The sequence below is a fragment of the Pelobates fuscus genome, chromosome 3, assembly GCF_036172605.1.
Source record: "Pelobates fuscus isolate aPelFus1 chromosome 3, aPelFus1.pri, whole genome shotgun sequence".
NCBI classification, from domain to species: domain Eukaryota; kingdom Metazoa; phylum Chordata; class Amphibia; order Anura; family Pelobatidae; genus Pelobates; species Pelobates fuscus.
In genome coordinates, this window is record NC_086319.1 from 165889644 (window position 1) to 165911373 (window position 21730).

Below are 21730 nucleotides of genomic sequence, written 5' to 3' on the forward strand. Positions count from 1 at the left end.
ACATTAGTCAATGATTACCTTAATTAAAAGATTAACATTAGACTGCACATGGTGCATGTGTGTGGAGGAGGGGGGCAGGGGGTGTTATAAACACTTTGATTTATTATTGTTGTATAAGCTCTCCTATTCATTTAATATTTTTGGATAAATGTCTGAATTTATTTTTTCAAAATATTAAAATATCAAAAAATGAATATACTACATATATAAATTATATCAAAATATTACAAAAATGTAACAATTTTTCATAATATTAAATATTTTTTAAAGTAGATTCAAAATGAATAAATCATTTAAAAAGCTTAGCGAAAAATACTAAATCAACACCTTAATAGGGTTGAGCAAATTTCGTCAACACAGTGGTTTGGCTCGTCCTGATTCAGGGAAACCTATATGGATGAAGCAAAATTATGTACAAAATTAGTTTATATGTATATATATTTTGTAATATAGTGATAGGCTAATTTTCTCACCTTTTTAAAGAAGCTAATTCCAGTCGGAAATATGGTTGACCAAATTTTGACCGAATAGAAGGGTACTTTATCATTCAAATTCAGTGCACATTTGATCAATAATTGCATTTTTGTTTGTTAGGTCACTCTTGAGCAAGCCATTACGTATTTTAAGCATTACTTCCGACTGATCCCTGGCTAATTGTCCTCTAACTATCTATAATTTTTTTTTTTTGGTGCCACAGAAGTAACAATCACAATGCAAACAAACATATTCGGCCATAGGTTTTAAACTTAGTAGACTCAGTTTTAAGCATGCTATTTAAATAATAAAATAATAACTATAATAATATAAATCCTTATAGTAGGTAGTGTTTCTTAAAATACATATAGAGCAATAGATGTGTGTTACACAAAGGCATATGTATATCATTATTAAATCAGTTTCATATCGAGTACTATTTTTGTTTAAGACATACTGATTTAGTGAGGTAAAGTACTTAAACTGTAAAACTAAGCAAAATTTTCGGTTCGGCATTCCGAAATTCGGGACTTCGGCAATTCGGGACTTCGGCAATTCGGCACTTCAACACTTCGGAACTTTGGCACTTCGGCACTTCGGCAGTTCGACACTTCGGAAATTCGGCAACTTCGGAACTTCGCACTTCGGAACTTCGCACTTCGGAACTTCACACTTCGGAACTTCACACTTCGGAACTTCACACTTCGGAACTTCGGAATTTCGGCAACTTCGGCACTTCTATTGCAGCCGCTTAGTAGATAACTCCCTAATTCCCACGGTATTAGGGAGTTATCTACCAAAAGGCTGAAAGACCTAAATTGGTATTTCAGAGTTATCTACTTATTCATTCCTGTCATTACACTGACTGGCCAAGTAACTTACATTTTATATGAATGTATGTTACTTGATTGTTGTAAGTGTTGCAAAAGCTTACAGGTGAATCCTGGCATATGCAAAGAAGCAGTCTATCTGACCGTGTTTTAACCTCCCTGGTGGTCTGATTATGTCAGTATTTTTTAATGTTAAAGTGGTACATTGTTTTGTATGTAAATTTGTTGTTTCATATTGTAGGCTTGTAATTCTTAGGAATAACTCACTTAAATCTGTCTAAGCAAGAGTCTAGTAGACATCCCAGGTATGATAAAGTTTAAAACACGAAATCATAAATTATAATATAATAAATAATTATAATGTATTACAATGTAGTGTGTGTGTGTGTGTGTGTGTGTATTTTTTTATTTCCCGCCTGGTTCTGCCAGGTGGTGCTCGCAGGAAAAGGGAACCCAGAAGACGGATGCTGGCATCAGACGGAGGACACTGCAGGTGGACACCAGGGCAGGGCCGGCGCCACCTGTAAGGCGACCTAGGCAGACGCCTAGGGAGCAACTTATCAGGGGGCGCCGGATCCCTGTCCCCGCTGTGCCTCCTCATGCTGCGCCGCCTGAGCGCTTTTACAAGCCCCAGGCGGCGCAGCACTGCTGCATGGAGGGCGGCCGGGTTTGAGTGACCGGCAGGAGGGAAGCGCAGAGCGCTCCCTCCTGCCGGTCTCTCCATGTAGCGTGGCCGGGCGGCGCGGAACGCGGGACAGGAACCTCTGTTTCCTGTACCCGGCCGCCGGCGGAATGACAGGAAGTGCTCACTCAGTGAGTACTTCCTGTCATTCCGCCGGCGGCCGGGTACAGGAAACAGAGGTTCCTGTCCTGCGTTCCACGCAGCACGGCCACGCTACATGGGCAGGAGGGGAGGGTAAGGACCACTAGGGGAGGGAGGGGGGTATAAGGACCACTAGGGGAGGGAGGGGGGTATAACTAAGGACCACTAGGGGAGGGATGGGGGGATAAGGACCACTAGGGGAGGGATGGGGGGATAAGGACCACTAAGGGAGGGATGGGGGGGATAAGGACCACTAGGGGAGGGATGGGGGGGATAAGGACCAATAGGGGAGGGATGGGGGGATAAGGACCACTAGGGGAGGGATGGGGGGATAAGGACCACTAGGGGAGGGATGGGGGGGGATAAGGACCAATAGGGGAGGGGTGGGGGGGATAAGGACCACTAGGGGAGGGATGGGGGGGGATAAGGACCAATAGGGGAGGGGTGGGGGGATAAGGACCACTATGGGAGGGAGGGGGGATAAGGACCACTATGGGAGGGGGGATAAGGACCACTATGGGAGGGGGGGATAAGGACCACTATGGGAGGGGGGATAAGGACCACTATGGGAGGGGGGATAAGGACCACTATGGTAGGGGGGATAAGGACCACTATGGGAGGGGGGATAAGGACCACTAGGGGAGGTTGGGGGGATAAGGACCACTAGGGGAGGGGGATAAGGACCACTAGGGGAGGGGAGGGGGAAGTAAGGACCACTAGGGGAGGGGTGAGTCAGGACCACTGGGGGAGGGGGGTGAAGGAACACAGGGGGAACGGGGGTGGGGAGATCCACTAGGGGTTTGGGAGAGGGAGGACTACTAAGGGGGGGAAGACCACCAAAGGGGGGTAAGGAGGGAGGACTACAAAGGAGAGGGGAGGAGGGTAAGGACCACTAAGGGGGGGGGGATTACCACTAAGGGGGTGGGGGGAGTAGGGGAAGGTCTACTAAGGGGTTTGGGTGAGGGAGGACCACTAAGGGGTTTGGGAGAGGGAGGACCACTAAGGGGGGGAGTGAGAAGACCACCAAGGGGGGACTGCAGAGGGACAGGGGGCCAAGGGAGAGCACTAAGTGACAGAAGGGGAGAACACGGAGGGACAGAAGGGAAGGGGAAATCAATAATTGACTTTATCATACCTGGGATGTCTACTAGACTCTTGCTTAGACAGATTTAAGTGAGTTATTCCTAAGAATTACAAGCCTACAATATGAAACAACAAATTTACATACAAAACAATGTACCACTTTAACATTAAAAAATACTGACATAATCAGACCACCAGGGAGGTTAAAGCACGGTCAGATAGACTGCTTCTTTGCATATGCCAGGATTCACCTGTAAGCATTTGCAACACTTACAACTATCAAGTAACATACATTCATATAAAATGTAAGTTACTTGGCCAGTCAGTGTAATGACAGGAATGAATAAGTAGATAACTCTGAAATACCAATTTAGGTCTTTCAGCCTTTTGGTAGATAACTCCCTAATACCATGGGTACTTGTCGAAGTGCCGAAGTGCCGAAGTGCTGAAGTTCCGAAGTGTTGAAGTGCCGAATTGCCGAAGTCCCGAATTTCGGAATGCCGAACCGAAAATTTTCCCCATGCACATGCCTAGTAATGGTGATGCAATCCAAGGTCAGGTAACAAATATTCAGGAAAAGAGGTAACAGCAGGAAGTAGCACAGAACAACTGAGCAATGAGGGTTCAGCTGTTCTAGGTTTAAAAAGGGTGCCAGATTGAAAGCCCACCTACTTTGACAAACCTCCACAACACCTTATTGGTGTATGGGGCTGTCGATCATCTAGAGCCATGGGGCGTAGCTGTTTAATAATATGTTCCAGCCACACTGTTCTGCGATGTGGAATGATCGAGCATGCCTCCCAGCATCTATGGCTACCTGGGAGACATGACGCTATCAGAGTTCGTAGGTCGCAGCCCGCCCCCTGCATTCCTACTCACACACAGACACACCCGAAACACACAATGCAGGGCGGCAAAAATCCTTGCACCGGCCCTGCACCAGGGGCTCGTAGGTACAAGGTAAATGATACTACAGTGTAATCCCGAGCGTGGCTCGGGGTTACCTCTTTTGATACTGAAAATTAACCCGGAGCCACGCTCGGGATTACCACCGGGGAGGTTAATACCTCCAATTATTACATTATGGCATTTGAGCTTATATTGTAATACAGTGCTGTATACTTTATATTTGTGGTATTCTATATTTTGATCCTGATATACACATTTTTTTTGTAATGTTTTTGTATATCCTTCTGACTGTGTTTTGATATCTCCAGTTACTACATTAAGGCTGTGGAGCAATTTGGACATTAGAGTTGTCTAGAAATAATTGTGATAGCATTCCACTATTCTGCTTTGATAGTTGGAGCTTGTTTTACTTTATAATTTACTGGATCTCATTCTTTGACTGGAACGCTCCAATCTGGACCTTTGGTTGTTATTTCGCATTAGAGATTGCCACTGCTTATTATTATTATTATTATTATTATTATTGGCATTTATATAGTACCAATTTATACCGTAGCTCTTTACAGTGTTATAAAAAGGGAAATGTAACAATAAATATGACAATTACAAAATGTTACAGGAACAATAAGTTAACCAGGGCTTAAACAAGTTTATAATCAAAATGATTTTATATGGCCTTTGACCATTGTGAAGCATCTAGAGTTTGTGTGCCTTTTATAAATTTCAATTTCATTCACTATATGTAAAATAAACCCATGTGTATTTGTACGATATGAAAGTTACCTGGGGCACAAACTTGCCTGGGGTCTAGCCTATTGTTAGTTCATCCCTAACTTCTGTTCCCTATAATGCATTTTATTTAGTAAACAATACAGGCAACAAGCATAATACTAGAATTCAAGATGTACCTGCAAGCATTTAGGGCTTGTTTGTCTTTATGATCTTTATGTATTTGTCAAAAAAGTTTTTAGCGCTACCTTTTATATATATTTTTGTTAAAGGACCACTATAGGCACTCAGACCACATCAGCTCAATGAAGCGGTCTGGGTGTCAGGTCCCTCTAGTTTTAACCCTGCAGCTGAAAACATAGCAGTTTCAGAGAAATTGCTATGTTTACACTGCTGGGTTAATCCAGTCTCTAGTGGCTGTCTCCCTGACAGCCACTAGAGGCCGCTTCCACGAGTTACACCGAGTAAATCGCACTTATTTGATGCTGGACGTCCTCACGGAGTCCAGCGTCAAATAAGAAACCCCATAGGAAAGCATTGAGTAATGCTTTCCTTTGGGCGGGTTTAAATGCGCGCGCGCGCGCCTCTGCCCGTGCATGCTCATTCAGCTCCACTCGGAAGCTGACATTGGCAGGGGAAGGAGAGGTCACAAGTGCCGAGGGAGCCAGGCACTGGATTATGGTAAGCGGCTGAAGGGGTTTTAACCCCTTCAGTGCCGAGGGAGGGGGGCCTGAGGGAGTCCCTTGTCCTTTATTTTGCTCTCCACCTTCCCCATCTCTCTACCCTGCTCTCTTTATTAACTTGTTCCCTCTGCATTCTCTTTCCTCACCCTTCCACTGTTTTACAATCGCCAATACCATCACGTTTGTGGATCCTATCCTACCACTGTCAGTAACTAATCCTTCTACTGTCTGTCCCACTGAGTTCAATACTTACAATTTGCCCAGGCCCGTCGCTAACAGACAGGCAAAACAAGCAATTGCTGGCCCGGGGCCCCAAGCAGAGCCGGTGCTTGTTTTGCTTCCTTTAAGGCTGCAGCCGCCTGAGCGCTCTATAGAGAGCCTCAGGCGGCTGCAGCACTCCTGGTTACCTCCCGAGTTCCTCCTCTGCTCAGTGCTGACTGCTGCTCTGTAGCGTGGCCGAGCTCTCCTCCTCTACCTCCTGTCTGTCACTCAGTCCGGCCAGGTACCGCGCGGTACAGGAACAAGGGATTCAGTTTCCTGTTCCCGGCCGGACTGACATGAAGTGTACACTGAGTGCTCACTTCCTTTTAGTCCGGCCGTGGCCGGGAACAGGAAACTGTCTGAATCTCCTGACCTGTACCACGCGGTTCCCGGCCGCACTGAGTGACAGCCAGGACTGGAGGTAGAGAGCGAGGAGCTCGGCCACGCTACAGGGTCCAGGGAAGGAGCCGGAGGACTGAATTACCTAAGGTAGGGTAGGGAGTAAAAAAAAAAACCAGGGAGGGAAAGAGTAAGTAGGACACAGGGAGGGGGAGGGGGAAGTAAGAAGGACAGGGGAAGGGGGGACAAAGAAGGACATGGGGTAGTGGAATAAGAAGGGAGGGGGGGAAGTAAGAAGGACATGGGGTGGGGGAATAAGAAGGACACAGGGAGGGGGAGTAAGGAGGACAGGGGGGAGTAAGAAGGAGGGGGAGTAAGAAGGACAGGGGGAGGGGGGACTAAGAAGGACGTGGGGTAGTGGAATAACATAAGAAGGGAGGGGGGGAGTAAGAAGGACATGGGGTGGGGGAATAAGAAGGACACAGGGAGGGGAGGGGGGACTAAGAAGGACATGGGGTAGACAGTGGATAAGAAGGGAGGGTGGAGTAAGAAGCACACGGGGAGGGGAATAAGAAGGACACAAGGAGGGGGAGTAAGAAGGACAGGGGAAGGGGGGAATAAGAAGGACACAGGGAGGAGGGGGAGTAAGAAGGACAAAGGGAGGGGGAGTAAGAAGGACAGGGGAAGGTGGGAGTAAGAAGGAAATGGGGGAGGGGAATAAGAAGGACACAGGGAGGGGGGAGTAAGAAGGACACGGGGAGGGGAATAAGAAGGACAGGGGGGAGTAAAAAGGACAGGGGAAGGGGGAGTGGAGTAAGAAGGACACAGGGAGGGGGAGGGGGGAGTAAGAAGGACACGGGGGAGCAGTTTTATATAATTTGCACATGTTTGTGAGAACTGAAAAATGTTAATGTGAGTGTATGTGTGTCTGTTAGTGTGTGTGTGTGTCTGTTTGTGTGTGTGTGTGTGTGTGTGTGTGTGTTTTATGTACGTTGGATTTAGTTATTGTGCCCTTTTTTAATGTATACTTGATTTTATGGTACAGTGGTGTTTTTTGCAAATGTTCAATTGTTGAAAATGTTCAAATTTTATGCACAGTATATGCAAGAGCAGTATTTGCACTGTAAACCTTTTTTATTTATATAAAGTGTGGGTGAACTTAAACTGTATGGCTATGCTGTGGTTCCTGTAGGCTTTGCGAGCGTGGGGGGGGGGGGAGGGGGTTTGTAAGGGGGGAGGTTGGGGGGGCCTCCATGTCCATTTTGCTTAGGGCCCCCAAATTCCTTCAAACGGCCCTGAATTTGCCCTGTTACCTTCCCCATTACCCCTTCACTTGCTGCCTATCTTTGTGTATATATGGGGCATTATTGCCAGTAGTAGTTACTAAATAATGCAAAGAGCTTTAAAGGTAAAAGATTGTTCTTCATTTATTTTTTTGCAAGTGTTCTCTATTGTTATAATGCAGTAAAAATTTGTTTCTCTACATACACTTTTACATAATTCAGCAGCTAAAAAAAAACATTTCCTTGTAAGTGCAAATACTGTGAATACAATACTAATTGAGCGCCATCTATAGTTTATGATTTGAATTACAAGCGAATCTAGTCCTTGGCTAACAGTGAATCACAATTACATTATGCTCCTTATATCGTTATTTTGAGCCTCAACACATGGAAGGTTTGTTCTATCTAATAATATGCGTGACTGACCTAGCCTGTTTTGTGGCTTATGACTTTGTGGTCAGGCATGCTTAGTGTAAGTTCCTAAGTGCGGGGTGGAAACTGAAAGCACATGCACAATTGTATTTGGAACTATAGGAAACAAATTATGGGCTCAATATAATATTTTCGGGTACGTTTTTTCCCAGTGATTTAATATTTTTGTATAAACTTTTAAAATGATTTAATATTTTTAAAAACATAAATATATTTTAATAGATTTTTTTATATATCATATAATCTTTGATATTTTAATATTTAGATTGTTGTTGTTTTTTTAAAGTTTATCCAAAAATATTAAATATTAAACCAATTGAAAAGCTTATCCAAATAATTGAAATTACCCAGGGGAGCTTTAGAAATATATTTTCTTGTAGCTCTAGTTAGCTTCCTTGATTATTGGCCCTTTTATGTGATTTTATGTGGACGTTGTCCAATCCTGCTGAATCTGCTGAATCTGCTTCAGAGAAAAGTTACTTAAAAAACAAAACATCTGCCAACTCCACCCCTACGACCTACATGGACATATCTTGAGACAGCAAAAGAAGGATTCCAACAGAGACTCAGAACTGATGGACACCATGGCACAGACAGATAAGACCCAGAACTCACACGCCAGACGACAGGAGACGACAGACAGCTGACCCACCCGGACCCCCTTCCTTTCCCGACTAACCTCTCCCTTCCCTCCCCAATGACCCACACTACACATCTACCCCAACCCTCTTAAATACGCCAATATTTTGATATATTTGATATTTTATATTTTGATATATGATGTATTTTTCAACATTTTAATATTTAAAAAAAATATTTAAAAAGTTAAAATTGAAAGTAAAAAAAATCAAGGACCTAGTATGTTTTAAAGGCATCACTAACTACTACCAAATGGTTTTGAAAAGATACGGTGGTAATCCTGCTTCAGAGACAGTCAGAAGATTTCAAAAGCCTGAAATTTCTTCATCCAAGAATTGATTGCAGGACAATTTATAACTGATCTTTTCAGGTATATGGGCTTCAGCCTGTAATAGCAAAAGAGTAGAAAGGGAAAAGACATGAAAGAATCAGAGTCAGATTTGGATTGGGAAAAGCCTGACTCAGAAGAAGATGAAGGGGTCAGTAGTTTTTTTTCCGTTGTTTTTTTCAAGAGGAGCCATTGTGTAAGCTTCTTGTAGTTATATGAGTGATTGTCTCCACGGAAGATACAGAAATCAAGGCTAGAGACATCGGAAGGCATTCGCTATGCATGCTATTATACTGATGTCTTCAAAGGAAAGAGGAAAATCCAAACAGAAAATCTTTCATTCAAATACCATACAAGAAAAATCTGTACCATACAAAAATTATGTAGAAACTAACGATGTACTCATAGCACAGTTGGCAAAACTACACATCCTATTGGAAAAATTGCAAGCTAGAAAGATATAATAAATAATAACGTAAAAACAAATGTCAAAAGGAACTTTTCAGGCTTCTACAACAAGGTGTTGGCAACTGGAACCTAAGTAGCAAGTTCTTGAAAACCTAGAGAAATTCCTTAATTAGGCTGTGTAGGACAATATGTGAAGGAGTTGACCATTAGGTAATACTTTTTAATAATATTAGCCAAGCATATTTTCTCTGTGATCTTTCTATGGAACTTTTGAAATGTTTTGATGTTTTGAACCGTGGGTCTGGTAGTCATGGGGTAAATTTTGCTTAGATCATAGATGGTGCAATTAGGTACCAAAAATGCCCTACGTGAAATTTCTGTTCCTCGGGAAAAGAGATAATAAAATCTTAATGCCATATATTGTGTATTTTTTTTTTTACAATCAATCTAATTTCTGGGATTTCTTTGTCAGCACTGGTACAGACTAAATCAATGACAGTAACATACATCTAAGCAGTGAGAAACATAAAAAGAATACTAAGCGTGGTTTTTCCATGCAATAGTAGTGGATACAAGAATAATTATTCTTTAGAATATTTTATCTATTCCTGTGTTTAATGAGACATCTAAATAATGCAAGATGAGCTGAAAAGTCCTCCTTATGTTGTATAAGAAATCCCTTTTAAATTATGAATGAAAATTTACTTATTCCAGGTTATTTCTTATTAACGCCAGTTGACTAAGTCCATCCAATTTGGATATAGAAAAAAAATAAAAGGTTCAGTTCTTCAAAAGACATTCTGCATGGAGACCATCTTGTCTGTTAACAGCTTCAGGATTATGGTCAATCTAAAAGACAACTTATCTCCATGATAATGGAGTCAAAGACTGGTCTATCTTCAGCTTAAGTATTGGTGGTACTGGCAGCAGCATTAATTAATGAGAAAAGCCATTTTATCTTGTTCCAACATTTGGCTGCCTGTAGGAGATACGTTGTCACAAGTTCCAGGAACACAAACATTATCCTACAAGTGCACCAACAGCACAAATGGCTGGTGAACTGGATAAAAGTGATATTTAGTCCCTGGGTTTATTGATAAATTCTAAATCTTCAAAGGTCGTCTTTTCAAAACAAAATAAAAAGTGTGTTGCTTGCGGCATACAGGCTACAGAAAAATACTTCCTTTTCCCTTTGCTTTTAGCAGTTTCCATCCCAGTAGGTTCGTGCACCAAGGCACGCATAAGGCTCCTGCCAGAAATTATTTTTATTATGATTATATAAATATATATATATATATATATATATATATATATTTTTTTTTTTAAATCTTTATTTATTTAAAGAGGAAGCAAAAGCATAGTTAGCACATTTGAATAGGGCCACTGAGCCCTAATTTAACAGAATTACATTATCATAAAAAGAAACAATAACATAAATTTCACACCAAAACATAGTTACTCCCAGCTTTTAAAGAAGCTTATAGTCAGCACCTGCTGGGAAGGCCCATCAGCCCCCACACCATTCAACTCAGACTAGGTAATCCTTCCAGGGTGACCACACCTTCTTATATCAACTCACAGCATTTTGGACCATACCTGTAAGCTTCAGACGGTTGTCCTCTATTTTTGTATTGTCTTATGTCAACTAACTAGTGTAGTATGGTTGAAACAAAAGTTTTTCAGAAGCAGTATAGTTGAAGAAAATAAAAATGTATTTATTGTAGGTAATCAAATTGGAAAAATACTGGGTTTGGGGGGAAAAAAATCAAACTGGGAAATTTATACAAAAGTGTTAAATGTACATCTAGGAGCAAACAGAATGCAAGTCCATATACACAAATGCCAATGTCAAAACCAGAATAACAGTAATTAAAATTGTCAGGGAATACTAGAGAGGATAGTGTAACAGTCCAAGTCAATACCAGCAAATTCTAGTAATAAAGGGAATCCTTTATTCATAGCCACGGTCAAAATCCAGATAGTTAAGTCGAAGGAGTAAGCAGTTTTCAGAGAGACTTGAGGGAACAGAGATGCAGAGTTCGGGGCGAACGGACCTGGAGCGAAGTGAGGCAACAGACTCTATATCAGTGCATTGAGGCACCGACACTGTGCAGTTAAATACACTTCCGCTGCATCTGGCAATTTCTCATTTAAAGTGACAGGTTTCCCAAAATGATTAAAGAGACATAACACAGATTACATTTAAGTAAACATAAAACATTTAAAGAAAACATTGTACAAAATCATAACATCTCTTTTGACTTTTATCTATTGCAATATTGGGATGCTGTCCCTCAATCGTCTTGCCACTAAGGCTCTGCGAGCCGTCAACACTATCATGTTAAATCATTTTAAATTAGAGTGGGAGGGGAGCCCATCGATAGGCCTGGAAAGGAAATAAGCCCAGATGTCCAAGTCGAACTGCCTATGAAATACCCAGAATAGCAATGTTTGGACTATCTCTCAATACTTTATCACTCTTGGGCACTCCAACTACAAATGCAAATATGTCCCCCTCAAGCCACATTCTCGCCAGTAATCATCTGTTGGTATCTTTCCCATTCATTCTGCACAGCTTCACTGGCATGATGTACCATTGCATCACTAGCTTAAACATCTGCTCTTGAAGATTCACACAGAGAGACACTTCCCATACCTCCCCCCCACTCCTGTTATTCCCCTAGGTCATGCTCCCACTGCTGCAAGTAGCTTAGGTTGCCCCAGTTTTTGACTTACTGCACAGATCTTGGTAAATTAAAGAGATGAGGCCCCAATGTCTCTCTCCAGACTCACAAAGACTCTCAAAGATGGTGAGGTTCCTGCTGGCCACTTGTTGGACAGCCTCTAATCTTGTTACATCTCAGACTTGGAGGTACCTACAGAAATCCCTTGAGGGATTGAGAAGGATTTTTGGGACTATATAATGGGGAGGTGGCTGGCAGGGGTTGCTACCTGCGTCTCAGCACCCCACCCATTAGATTAGAAAATCAGGAGTAGCTACAAGACTACACATTTCTTATTCAGCCAGTTTCTTATTCGTGGAAGTTAGTTTCTTATTGGGAGTCAGCTCTAGTTATAATTTAAATTAAACTACTGAAGATGCGATCATTTAAGGAAGAGGTAAGAGAGGGCTAGGAAGATATACTGAGAGAGAAATGTACGATGTGGGTATCTCTATATTGAAGCTTTTTGTAATCCATTCTAGTGATCCTGACTGTGTGGGATAGTCATGCTATATCATTACTGTGCTCAGCTAGTTGTGTTATTTTACTCGGCTCTACCTGTTGTATGTGTATCTCTGCAGTCTACCCAGCTCTGTGTATTGTATAGGCATCTTGGTACTGTACCCAGCTCTGTGTATTATATCTATATTTCCTCTCAGCTCTGCTTGTGGTATGATTATCTCTGTGTTGTACTCAGCTCTATGTATTTTATAGTAAAAACCAAAGAAAAACAAAGTTACCTGCGCTCTCTCCTTAATCCCTATGTATTTTTTAAACAAATGGAGGTTTTTTAGTTACCTCCAATGGCCATGAGAGGATAAGCCCACCTGCCAACGTCAAGGCAGACCCCCCTAGATGGGTCCTAACTCTAACCATTCACCTTGCTTCCTTGAGCCTCTGGCAAACATCTCTACTGAGACAGAAAGAGGTATTTTTTTAATATATTTTTTATATACACCCCTATACATTATTAACCCTTAATAGGGAACACATGGGATGGGCGGCTGCATTGTAAAAAGGCCTAGTAATACAAAAAATGGATACAAATGCAGAAAGATAAGTCCTACGCTCACTCCCATCACTGGGCGGCTGCAAATGACTACAGTACACATCAGACTCCGTCTTTCAACTTCAGCTTTCGCCACTGCTGCTCCCTACCAGTTATGTCACACTACTGAAAAAAAGGTAGGCAAGAAAGAGTGGCTAAAAATATTATGTAGCCGACCTATGGTAACCCTACTGGTTACCTCCACTAACCTCTCCTCTCAGCCAGACTGGGACCATGTGTGAATATAGCTCTCTTCCTCCCAGTAACCAAACTAGACAAAGTTCTGTGAGTCAACTGAATTTATTGCTTTGAATGCAGCCTTTTACGCCCAGACCCCCAGCCTGCGGTCTCCATTTGTTTACATAGTGATCCCACCCAGGCGTCTCTGTGTCTGGGAGATAATGTAGTCAAAGACTGGTAAGTTAATTATCTCCCGGATACAGAGAGCCGAACACAGAAACATACGGAAAAACAAAACAAAATACAATTAGAACCCACAGGAACCCCACATGTTCTACATCTCCGGATAGCTCTTGTCCAAGCACCCATGTTGGCCAAATAGCGCCCAGATCTATAAAGATTTGTCCAATCTCCACCAGGGTAAAGTTTTGACCTGTCGCACACGTGAGCGAAGCCCAAAACAGTTCCAGAGGAAAAGTGATCTTTGTCGGTGAAACATCGGGAGTTCCTGTGGTCGAACGAACTGGCACTCCCCCTGATTCTCTGGGAGTGATTGTTCTCAAAAGTCTGTAGTACCTTCCCTCCAAAGGTCGGCAAGTGGGACAAAACCAGCAGATACATGGACCAGGAACCGCATGGTTCAGTGGCCATATCAAGTTCCAGGCAGTTCGCGGCTAACTCCCGGGTCGATTGGGAGACAAAATGTCCACCATCTGCCAGGGAGCGTGCGTTCGGCAGTATGTTTGGTAGAAGGGAAGGTACCGAGCCAGGGGGATAGTAGGGGTTAACCAGGGATATCATACTGATTACATGGAATGCTCCCATCCAGCCAGGGATATCATTAGTACAGTATTATCTGCACATTGTTGAGAAAAAAAAGAGACATTTTTATTTCATACATTTGTGATGATTCTTTTTTCCCCTCTATATTCAAGTGACACTATAGTCACCAGAACCACAACGGCTAAACGTAGTAGTTTTGGTGTTTATAGCATGTCTCTGCAGGCTTTTTAATGTAAGCGCACTGCCTATTCATAAAAAGGCAGTATTTACATTACTGCCGAAGAATACCTTATCAGGCGGCCACTAGAGGTGCTTCCTAGTCCAGTGTTGCACAACGTGCAGCACTAGCATTCACGCTGAACACTCCTCATAGAAATGCATTTAATCAACGTATCTCTGTGAGGAGATGCTGATTGGTGCAGCGCAGTGTTTTACCACGCATTGGGTTGGCTGATATATATTCAAACACTGTACATTCCTGTGCATTGTATTGATGAGGTGATCTGTAATACGCTCACAAACTGCACGTTCCTGTGAGTTATTTTGCTGTAGAGCTTGTGATACACTCACACACTGCACTTTCCCATGCATTTTATTGCTGAGGTGTTCTGTGATGTACTTGCACCTCACACATTACTGTCAGTTGTATAGCTGTGGAGCTATGCGATACACTGATATGCTTCACATTATATTATTTCACACACTGAAATGTAACATTATTATTATTATTTTATTATTTACATAGCGCCATCAAATTCCGTAGCGCTGTACAATGGGATAAACAACTCCCAGTTTACTGAATAAGAATATACCCGGTGAGTAAGAATGCTATCCCCCAGATCTGTGGGGGTTCCTAAACCCATGGACAACACTGAAGAAATGACATTTTACTACAATGCAAAGTAGTAAGTCCCCTCAAAATAACTCAACACACTAACCATAAACGTCTAAACCATTGGCAACAGAAGTGAGTACACCCCTAAGTGGAAATGTCCAATTAACCATTTTCCCTACCCGGTGTCATGTGACTCGTTAGTGTTACAAGGTCTCAGGTGTGAATGGGGAGCAGGTGTGTTAAATTTGGTGTTATCGCTCTCACACTCTCTCATACTGGTCACTGGAAGTTCAACATGGCACCTCATGGCAAAGAACTCTCTGAGGATCTGAAAAAAAAGAATTGTTGCTCTACATAATGATGGCCTAGGCTATAAGAAGATTTCCAAGACCCTGAAACTGAGCTGCAGCACGGTGGGCAAGACTATACAGTGGTTTCACAGGACAAGTTCCACTCAGAACAGGCCTCGCCATGGTCAACCAAAGAAGTGCACGTGCTCAGCATCATATCCAGAGGTTGTCTTTGGGAAATAGACGTATGAGCGCTGCCCGCATTGCTGCAGAGGTTGAAGGGATAGGGGGTCACCCTCCATACGCCGCATACTGCATCAAATTGGTATGCATGGCTATCATCCCCTCCCTCTTCTAAAGATGATGCACAAGAAAGCCCGCAAACTGTTTGCTGAAGACAAGTAGACTAAGGACATGGATTACTGGAATCATGTCCTGTGGTCCGCTGAGTCCAAGATAAACTTATTTGGTTCAAATGGTGTCAAGCATGTGTGGCGGCAACCAGGTGAGGAGTACAAAGACAAGTGTGTCTCGCCTACAGTCAAGCATGGTGGTGGGAGTGTCATAGTTTGGGCCTGCACTAGTGCTTCCAGCACTGGGGAGCTACAGTTCATTGAGGGAACCATGAATGTCAACATGTACTGTGACATACTGAAGCAAAGCATGATCCCTTCCCTTTGAAAACTGGGCCGCAGGGCAGTATCCCAACACGACCCTAGACATACCTCCAAGATGACCACTGCCTTGCTAAAAAATCTGAAGGTAAAGATGATGGACTGGCCAAGCATGTCTGTAGACCTAAACCCTATTGAGCATCTGTGGGGCATCCTCAAATGGAATGTGAGGGAGCGCAAGGTCTCTAACATCCACCAGCTCCATGATGTCGTCATGGAGGAGTGGAAGAGGACTCCAATGACAACCTGTGAAGCTCTGGTGAACTCCATGCCACGAGAGTTAAGGCAGTGCTGGAAAATAGTGATGGCCACACAAAATATTGACACTTTGGGCCCAATTTGGACATTTCCACTTAGGGGGTGTACTTACTTTTGTTGGCAAACGGTTTAGACATTAATGGCAGTGTGTTGAGTTATTTTGAGGGGAAAACACATTTACACTGATATACAGGCTGTACACTTAATACTTTACAATGTAGCAGAGTGTCATTTCTTCAGTGTTGTCACATGAAAAGATATAAAATATTTACAAAAATGTGAGGGATACTTTTGTGAGATACTCTATATCTTTGTGTATGTGTATCGGTGAGGCAGGGACGTTTTAGCCGTGAGGCAAACAAGGCATTTGCCTTGAGCGGCATTTTCCAGGGGGCGGCAAAAAAAAATGCCCCCAAATGCCCAGGGCAAATGTCTTGTTAGCCTTGCGGCTAACTCGCATGCCGGCCGGGCGGGCAGCACTGGCGGGCGGGCGGCTGGCGAGTGAGCACTTCCCCTGAGCTGTCTGCTCAGCTCCCTTGCACGCCGCAGAGTGAGGCTGGGAGCCGGAATTTGACGTCATATTCCGGCTCCCAGCCTCACTCTGCGACGCGCGAGGAAGCTGAGCAGACAGCTCAGGGGAAGTGCTCCCTCGCAAGCCGCCCGCCCGCCAATGCCGCCCGCCCAGCAGCCACTGGACCCCCAGGGAGAAAGAGAACCCCCCACTCCCCCCCAGCATTTCCAAAGGTAAGGAGGCTGGGGGGGTTAAATTTAAAAAACAAATATGTGAGTGAGTGTGTGTGTATGTCTGTTAGTGTGTGTGTGTATGTATGTCTGTTAGTGTGTGTGTGTCTGTTAGTGTGTGTGTCCGTTAGTGTGTGTGTGTGTGTTTCTGTTAGCTAGTGTATGCGTATCTGTCAGTGAATGTGTGTGTGTGTGTATTAAGAAGGCAGGGGAAGGGTTGGGTGGGGGTGGCGCGGGCAGGGGGAAGGGTTGGGAGGGGGGGGCGCGGGCGGGAGGGGGGGGTGCCTGAGTTTTGTCCTGCCTAGGGCAGCACAAAACCAGGATACACCACTGCGGTGAGGTCTCCAGAATGCATAGCGGTCTGTGTCCGTGAATGTGTATTTCCAAATAATACTGATGGCATCTCTGCAGCACTACCAAAGAGGCATTACTACAATTGTTCAAGAACTATACTAACCATCATACTTTGGTAAACTACAACTAACATTATGGTATGTAAGATCAACAAAGAAGTACCACTCCCAATAAGCTTAGCTATTCATCAGGTTTGATATACAACACCTAAAGGGGGAGTCTTTTGCAAGAAGCCAGCAATGACCTAAAAAAGCAATTAAAATTAAGTAGGAAGTGGAAGCATTAATCAGGAATTTGAATACTTTGAAGTGTTTTTGTTCAAAATATCCAGGCCTAGTTACATATTCACATCTATGAAAAATCATTTAAGGTGAAACATGTGAGACTGTGGTGGATTTTAAACTATATACTATTAACTGATCTTCAATAACTAGTTAAAAAAAAATAATTTTTTTTAAAAAAGTGTAAAAAGCTGGAAATCAAATTGTGGCAAAAAAAGAAAGAAAAAAGGGGGGACTATCGGTGTTAAGATACAGACTTCCTGCAGAATCAATGAAAACATTTCCCCATTTACAATGTTTTTAGGACGTGTCCTTTGCACCATATCCACTACAGGGCATTGTAGTTATTATGGTGCCTAAATTGCTTATTTAACTGTACCTTTATATCAAGAAGTTTAGGGTACAACTGCACCTGAAATATAAACAACAAATATGCATAGTTTGGAGTCTTCTGGCAGTGGAAATTTTAATCTCGGTTTCACAAATTAGCTTGTCTCTGTGTTATTTCCACAGAATACTCCTTGAATATCCTACAACTACTCAAAATTGAAATAGTAAAACGAGATAAAAAAAGACTTGTTTCTATTGGTGCCATAAATATTTTGGGGTAAGTTGTTAGTGACATAAGCCAGTAGTTAGGAGCCAAAAATTACCAACACTTCTGGGACCTTAAAGAGACACTCCAAAATTAAATACCACAGAGTCCCATTGATTATTTACCAATTCTACCGAGGGGTTCCAGCTTGTGCTATAGTTATGTACATATTATTGAGGGTGCGACTCGGCCTAGACATGGGAGTCAAGGGACCGTTGTTGATTCTCTGTCGGGTGATCCAACTTGCTTCCCCTATTCTCCTCTCCTTTGTTGTTAAGATTTGAGTGGGAGCTTGTAGGATTGACACTTGAGGTCCAGTGTGATAAGCCTAGACTTTGTGTCTTCTAGCCAATTTACCCTATATAAAAGGTATTCCAATTAAATATGGCTCTCAACATGGTTGCTGAACCTTTTTGGGGTTCACCAGCTATACCGTGTATATGAAAAGATATATACAAATATATATATATATATATATATATATATATATATATATATATATACGTACACAGAGGTTGTAGTTTATAGTCTTCTTTACACAGTAGACCTAAAAAAAAGCATAAAACATAAAAGACAATGATAGTGTAGTATATTTAAATATGGTGGGTGGATAAATAGTTGTAGATATTCCACACTCACATGGCCCAGAGCTAACTCAGAGCTCAGCTGTTATCTCGCCTGGACGGAACAATCCCCGTCTAAGGATATATGGGGTCCTCACACTCTCATATGGGCGGTATATGTAAAATAAAAGAACTCCAAATAGTACAGTATGTATTGTTAAAATATGTGAATAAGTAATAAAAATATCGTACTCACATTTGCTAGAGCAGAACTTGCTCTAGTCTTAATGGCATAGGTGGTATAGTCCCCACCAAGGAACAAGCAGGTAACCAGGAGTGAAAAAAATAAAAAATCCGAAATATAGTAAGTAAGGATAATTTATTTAACAATAGTTAAAAGAGAGATTTAAAAATATAAATATATAGTCTCTAAAATCCACTCAAGGTTGGGGTTCCTTGTACTGGTTACTGCTGCCACATCACTCTACTATATATAGCGAGCGCCTAATTCACCGAAGCTACTATACCGTGTATATACTGTAGTTCATTACTCCCGTACCTCAGATGGTTTGTATTGCAGGAAGGCTGGGATGTTCATAGAGAATGTAAATGTTGCCTGAAAACACTGCTTTTATTCTTTAATTTAGGGGATCTGCGAGGCCAAAGTCATGAAGTTGTCTCAACTGAATTTTTGGTCCTGTGAATCCATGACCTTTATCAAATCGTGGGCCTGCGAGTCCAACTGTATACCTTTTTTTACCTTTGCAACCGAAAACCATTTTAAAAGCCATTAACATATATTTACAAAAACTTTTTTTCCAGGAAGAAGCCCAACAAAAGGCCTCTACCCTACCCAATTGGCAGCACATTAAAGAGTAATACAAATCTGTGACCTGACAATGAAGGATATACCCAGTTACTTGGACTGTTATGCATCCCTCTCCCCCTGGACTTTCCTCTAGGTATCAAGTTCATTGGCACAACTATGGCCTCTAAGAATGGAAATGGTAGTGCTATTGCAAGGGATCACGATGAAGCCCTTTCCAAGACCTACACTTGAACAATCCAGTGGTGGTGTCTCGGAATTTAGCTTGATATACACCATTTTCAATGCTCCTTCCCCTTGTGGCCCAAATCCGTCAGAAATCTGCACAAGTTCTTCTCATAGTTCCACACTTAAAGGGAATCTCCAGTGCCAGGAAAACAATCAGTTTTCCTGGCACTGGAGGTTCCCTCTCCCTCCCACCCCCCAGTCCCCGGTTACTGAAGGGGTGAAAACCCCTTCAGTCACTTACCTGAGGCAGCGACGATGTCCCTCATCGCTGTCTCGTCCTCCGCGCCACTCCTCCTTCTGACTCCGTCGGCCGGTGGGCGAGACTGATCCTGCCCACCGGCTGAGGAGACCTAATGCGCATGCGCATTAGGTCTCCCCATAGGAAAGCATTGAAAACTAATTTCAATGCTTTCCTATGGGGAGTTGAGCGACGCTGGAGGTCCTCACACAGCATGAGGACGTCCAGCGACGCTCTAGCACAGGTTTCCTGTGCTATAGAGCAGGAAGTTCCCTCTAGTGGCTGTCTAGTAGACAGGCACTAGAGGTGGAGTTAACCATGCAAGGTAATTATTGCACTTTATAAAAAACTGCAATAATTACACTTGCAGGGTTAAGAATAGTGGGAGTTGGCACCCAGACCACTCCAATGGGCAGAAGTAGTCTGGGTGCCTGGAGTGTCCCTTTAAACTCACAGGTTTTGGTAGGACTTCTGTCAAATTTCTTGGAGCCTCTTACAAGCCCACTGATACTCCAAAAAAACAGAGCTACAAAACAGAGATGCAATCCAATACTCAAACACAAGCTCCCAGAGAGAATGCACATTCTCAGACACAAACATATATGCATTCCATACATTCACACAGGATACACCCAGTTACAAATGTGCCCTGCTAAAAAAGCACTTACATCCCAACACATACCACAAGGCACACAAAATACTAAATGCACACTTTGCTAAACATGCACACACACAAATAAATACATATGTACTGCTACAGATACCTACTATACATATATACATGCTCTGACACACAAAGACATTGCTAAAGACACACACACAATGCTACATATATACAGTACTACACAGAGTATTATACAGTTGCAAGAAAAAGTATGTGAACCCTTTGGAATGATATGGATTTCTGCACAAACTGGTCATAAAATGTGATCTAATCATCTAAGTCACAACAATAGACAATTACAGTCTGCTTAAACTAATAACACACAAATAATGAAATGTTGCCATGTTTTTATTGAACACACCATGTAAACATTCGCAGTGCAGGTGGAAAAAGTATGTGAACCCCTAGACTAATGACATCTCCAAGAGCTAATTGGAGTGAGATGTCAGCCAACTGGAGTCCAATCAATGAGATGAGATTGGAGGTGTTGGTTATAGCTGCCCTGTCCTGCCTTGGTTATAGCTGTCCTGTAAAGATGACTGCAAGAGCACAGCGCAGACTGCTCAATGAAGTGAAGAAGAATCCTAGAGTGTCAGCTAAAGACTTACAAAAGTCACTGGCAAATGCTAACATCCCTGTTAGCAAATCTACAATACGTAAAACACTAAACAAGAATGGATTTCATGGGAGGATACCACAGAGGAAGCCACTGCTGTCCAAACAAAACATTGCTGCACGTTTACAGTTTGCACAAGAGCACCTGGATGTTCCACAGCAGTACTGGCAAAATATTCTGTGGACCGATGAAACCAAAGTGGAGTTGATTGGAAGAAACACACAACACTATGTGTGGCGAAAAAGAGGCACAGCACACCAACATCAAAACCTCATCCCAACTGTGAAGTATGGTGGTGGGGGCATCATGGTTTGGGGCTGGTTTGCTGCGTCAGGGCCTGGACAGATTGCGATCATCGAAGGAAAAATTAATTCCCAAGTTTATCAAGACATTTTGCAGGAGAACTTAAGGCCATCTGTCTACCAGATAAAGCTCAACAGAAGATGGGTGTTGCAACATGACAATGACCCAAAGCATAAAAGTAAATCAACAACAGAATGGCTTAAACAGAAGAAAATATGCCTTCTGAAGTGGCCCAGTCAGAGTCCTGACCTCAACCCGATTGAGATGCTGTGGCATGACCTCAAGAAAGCGATTAACACCAGACATCCC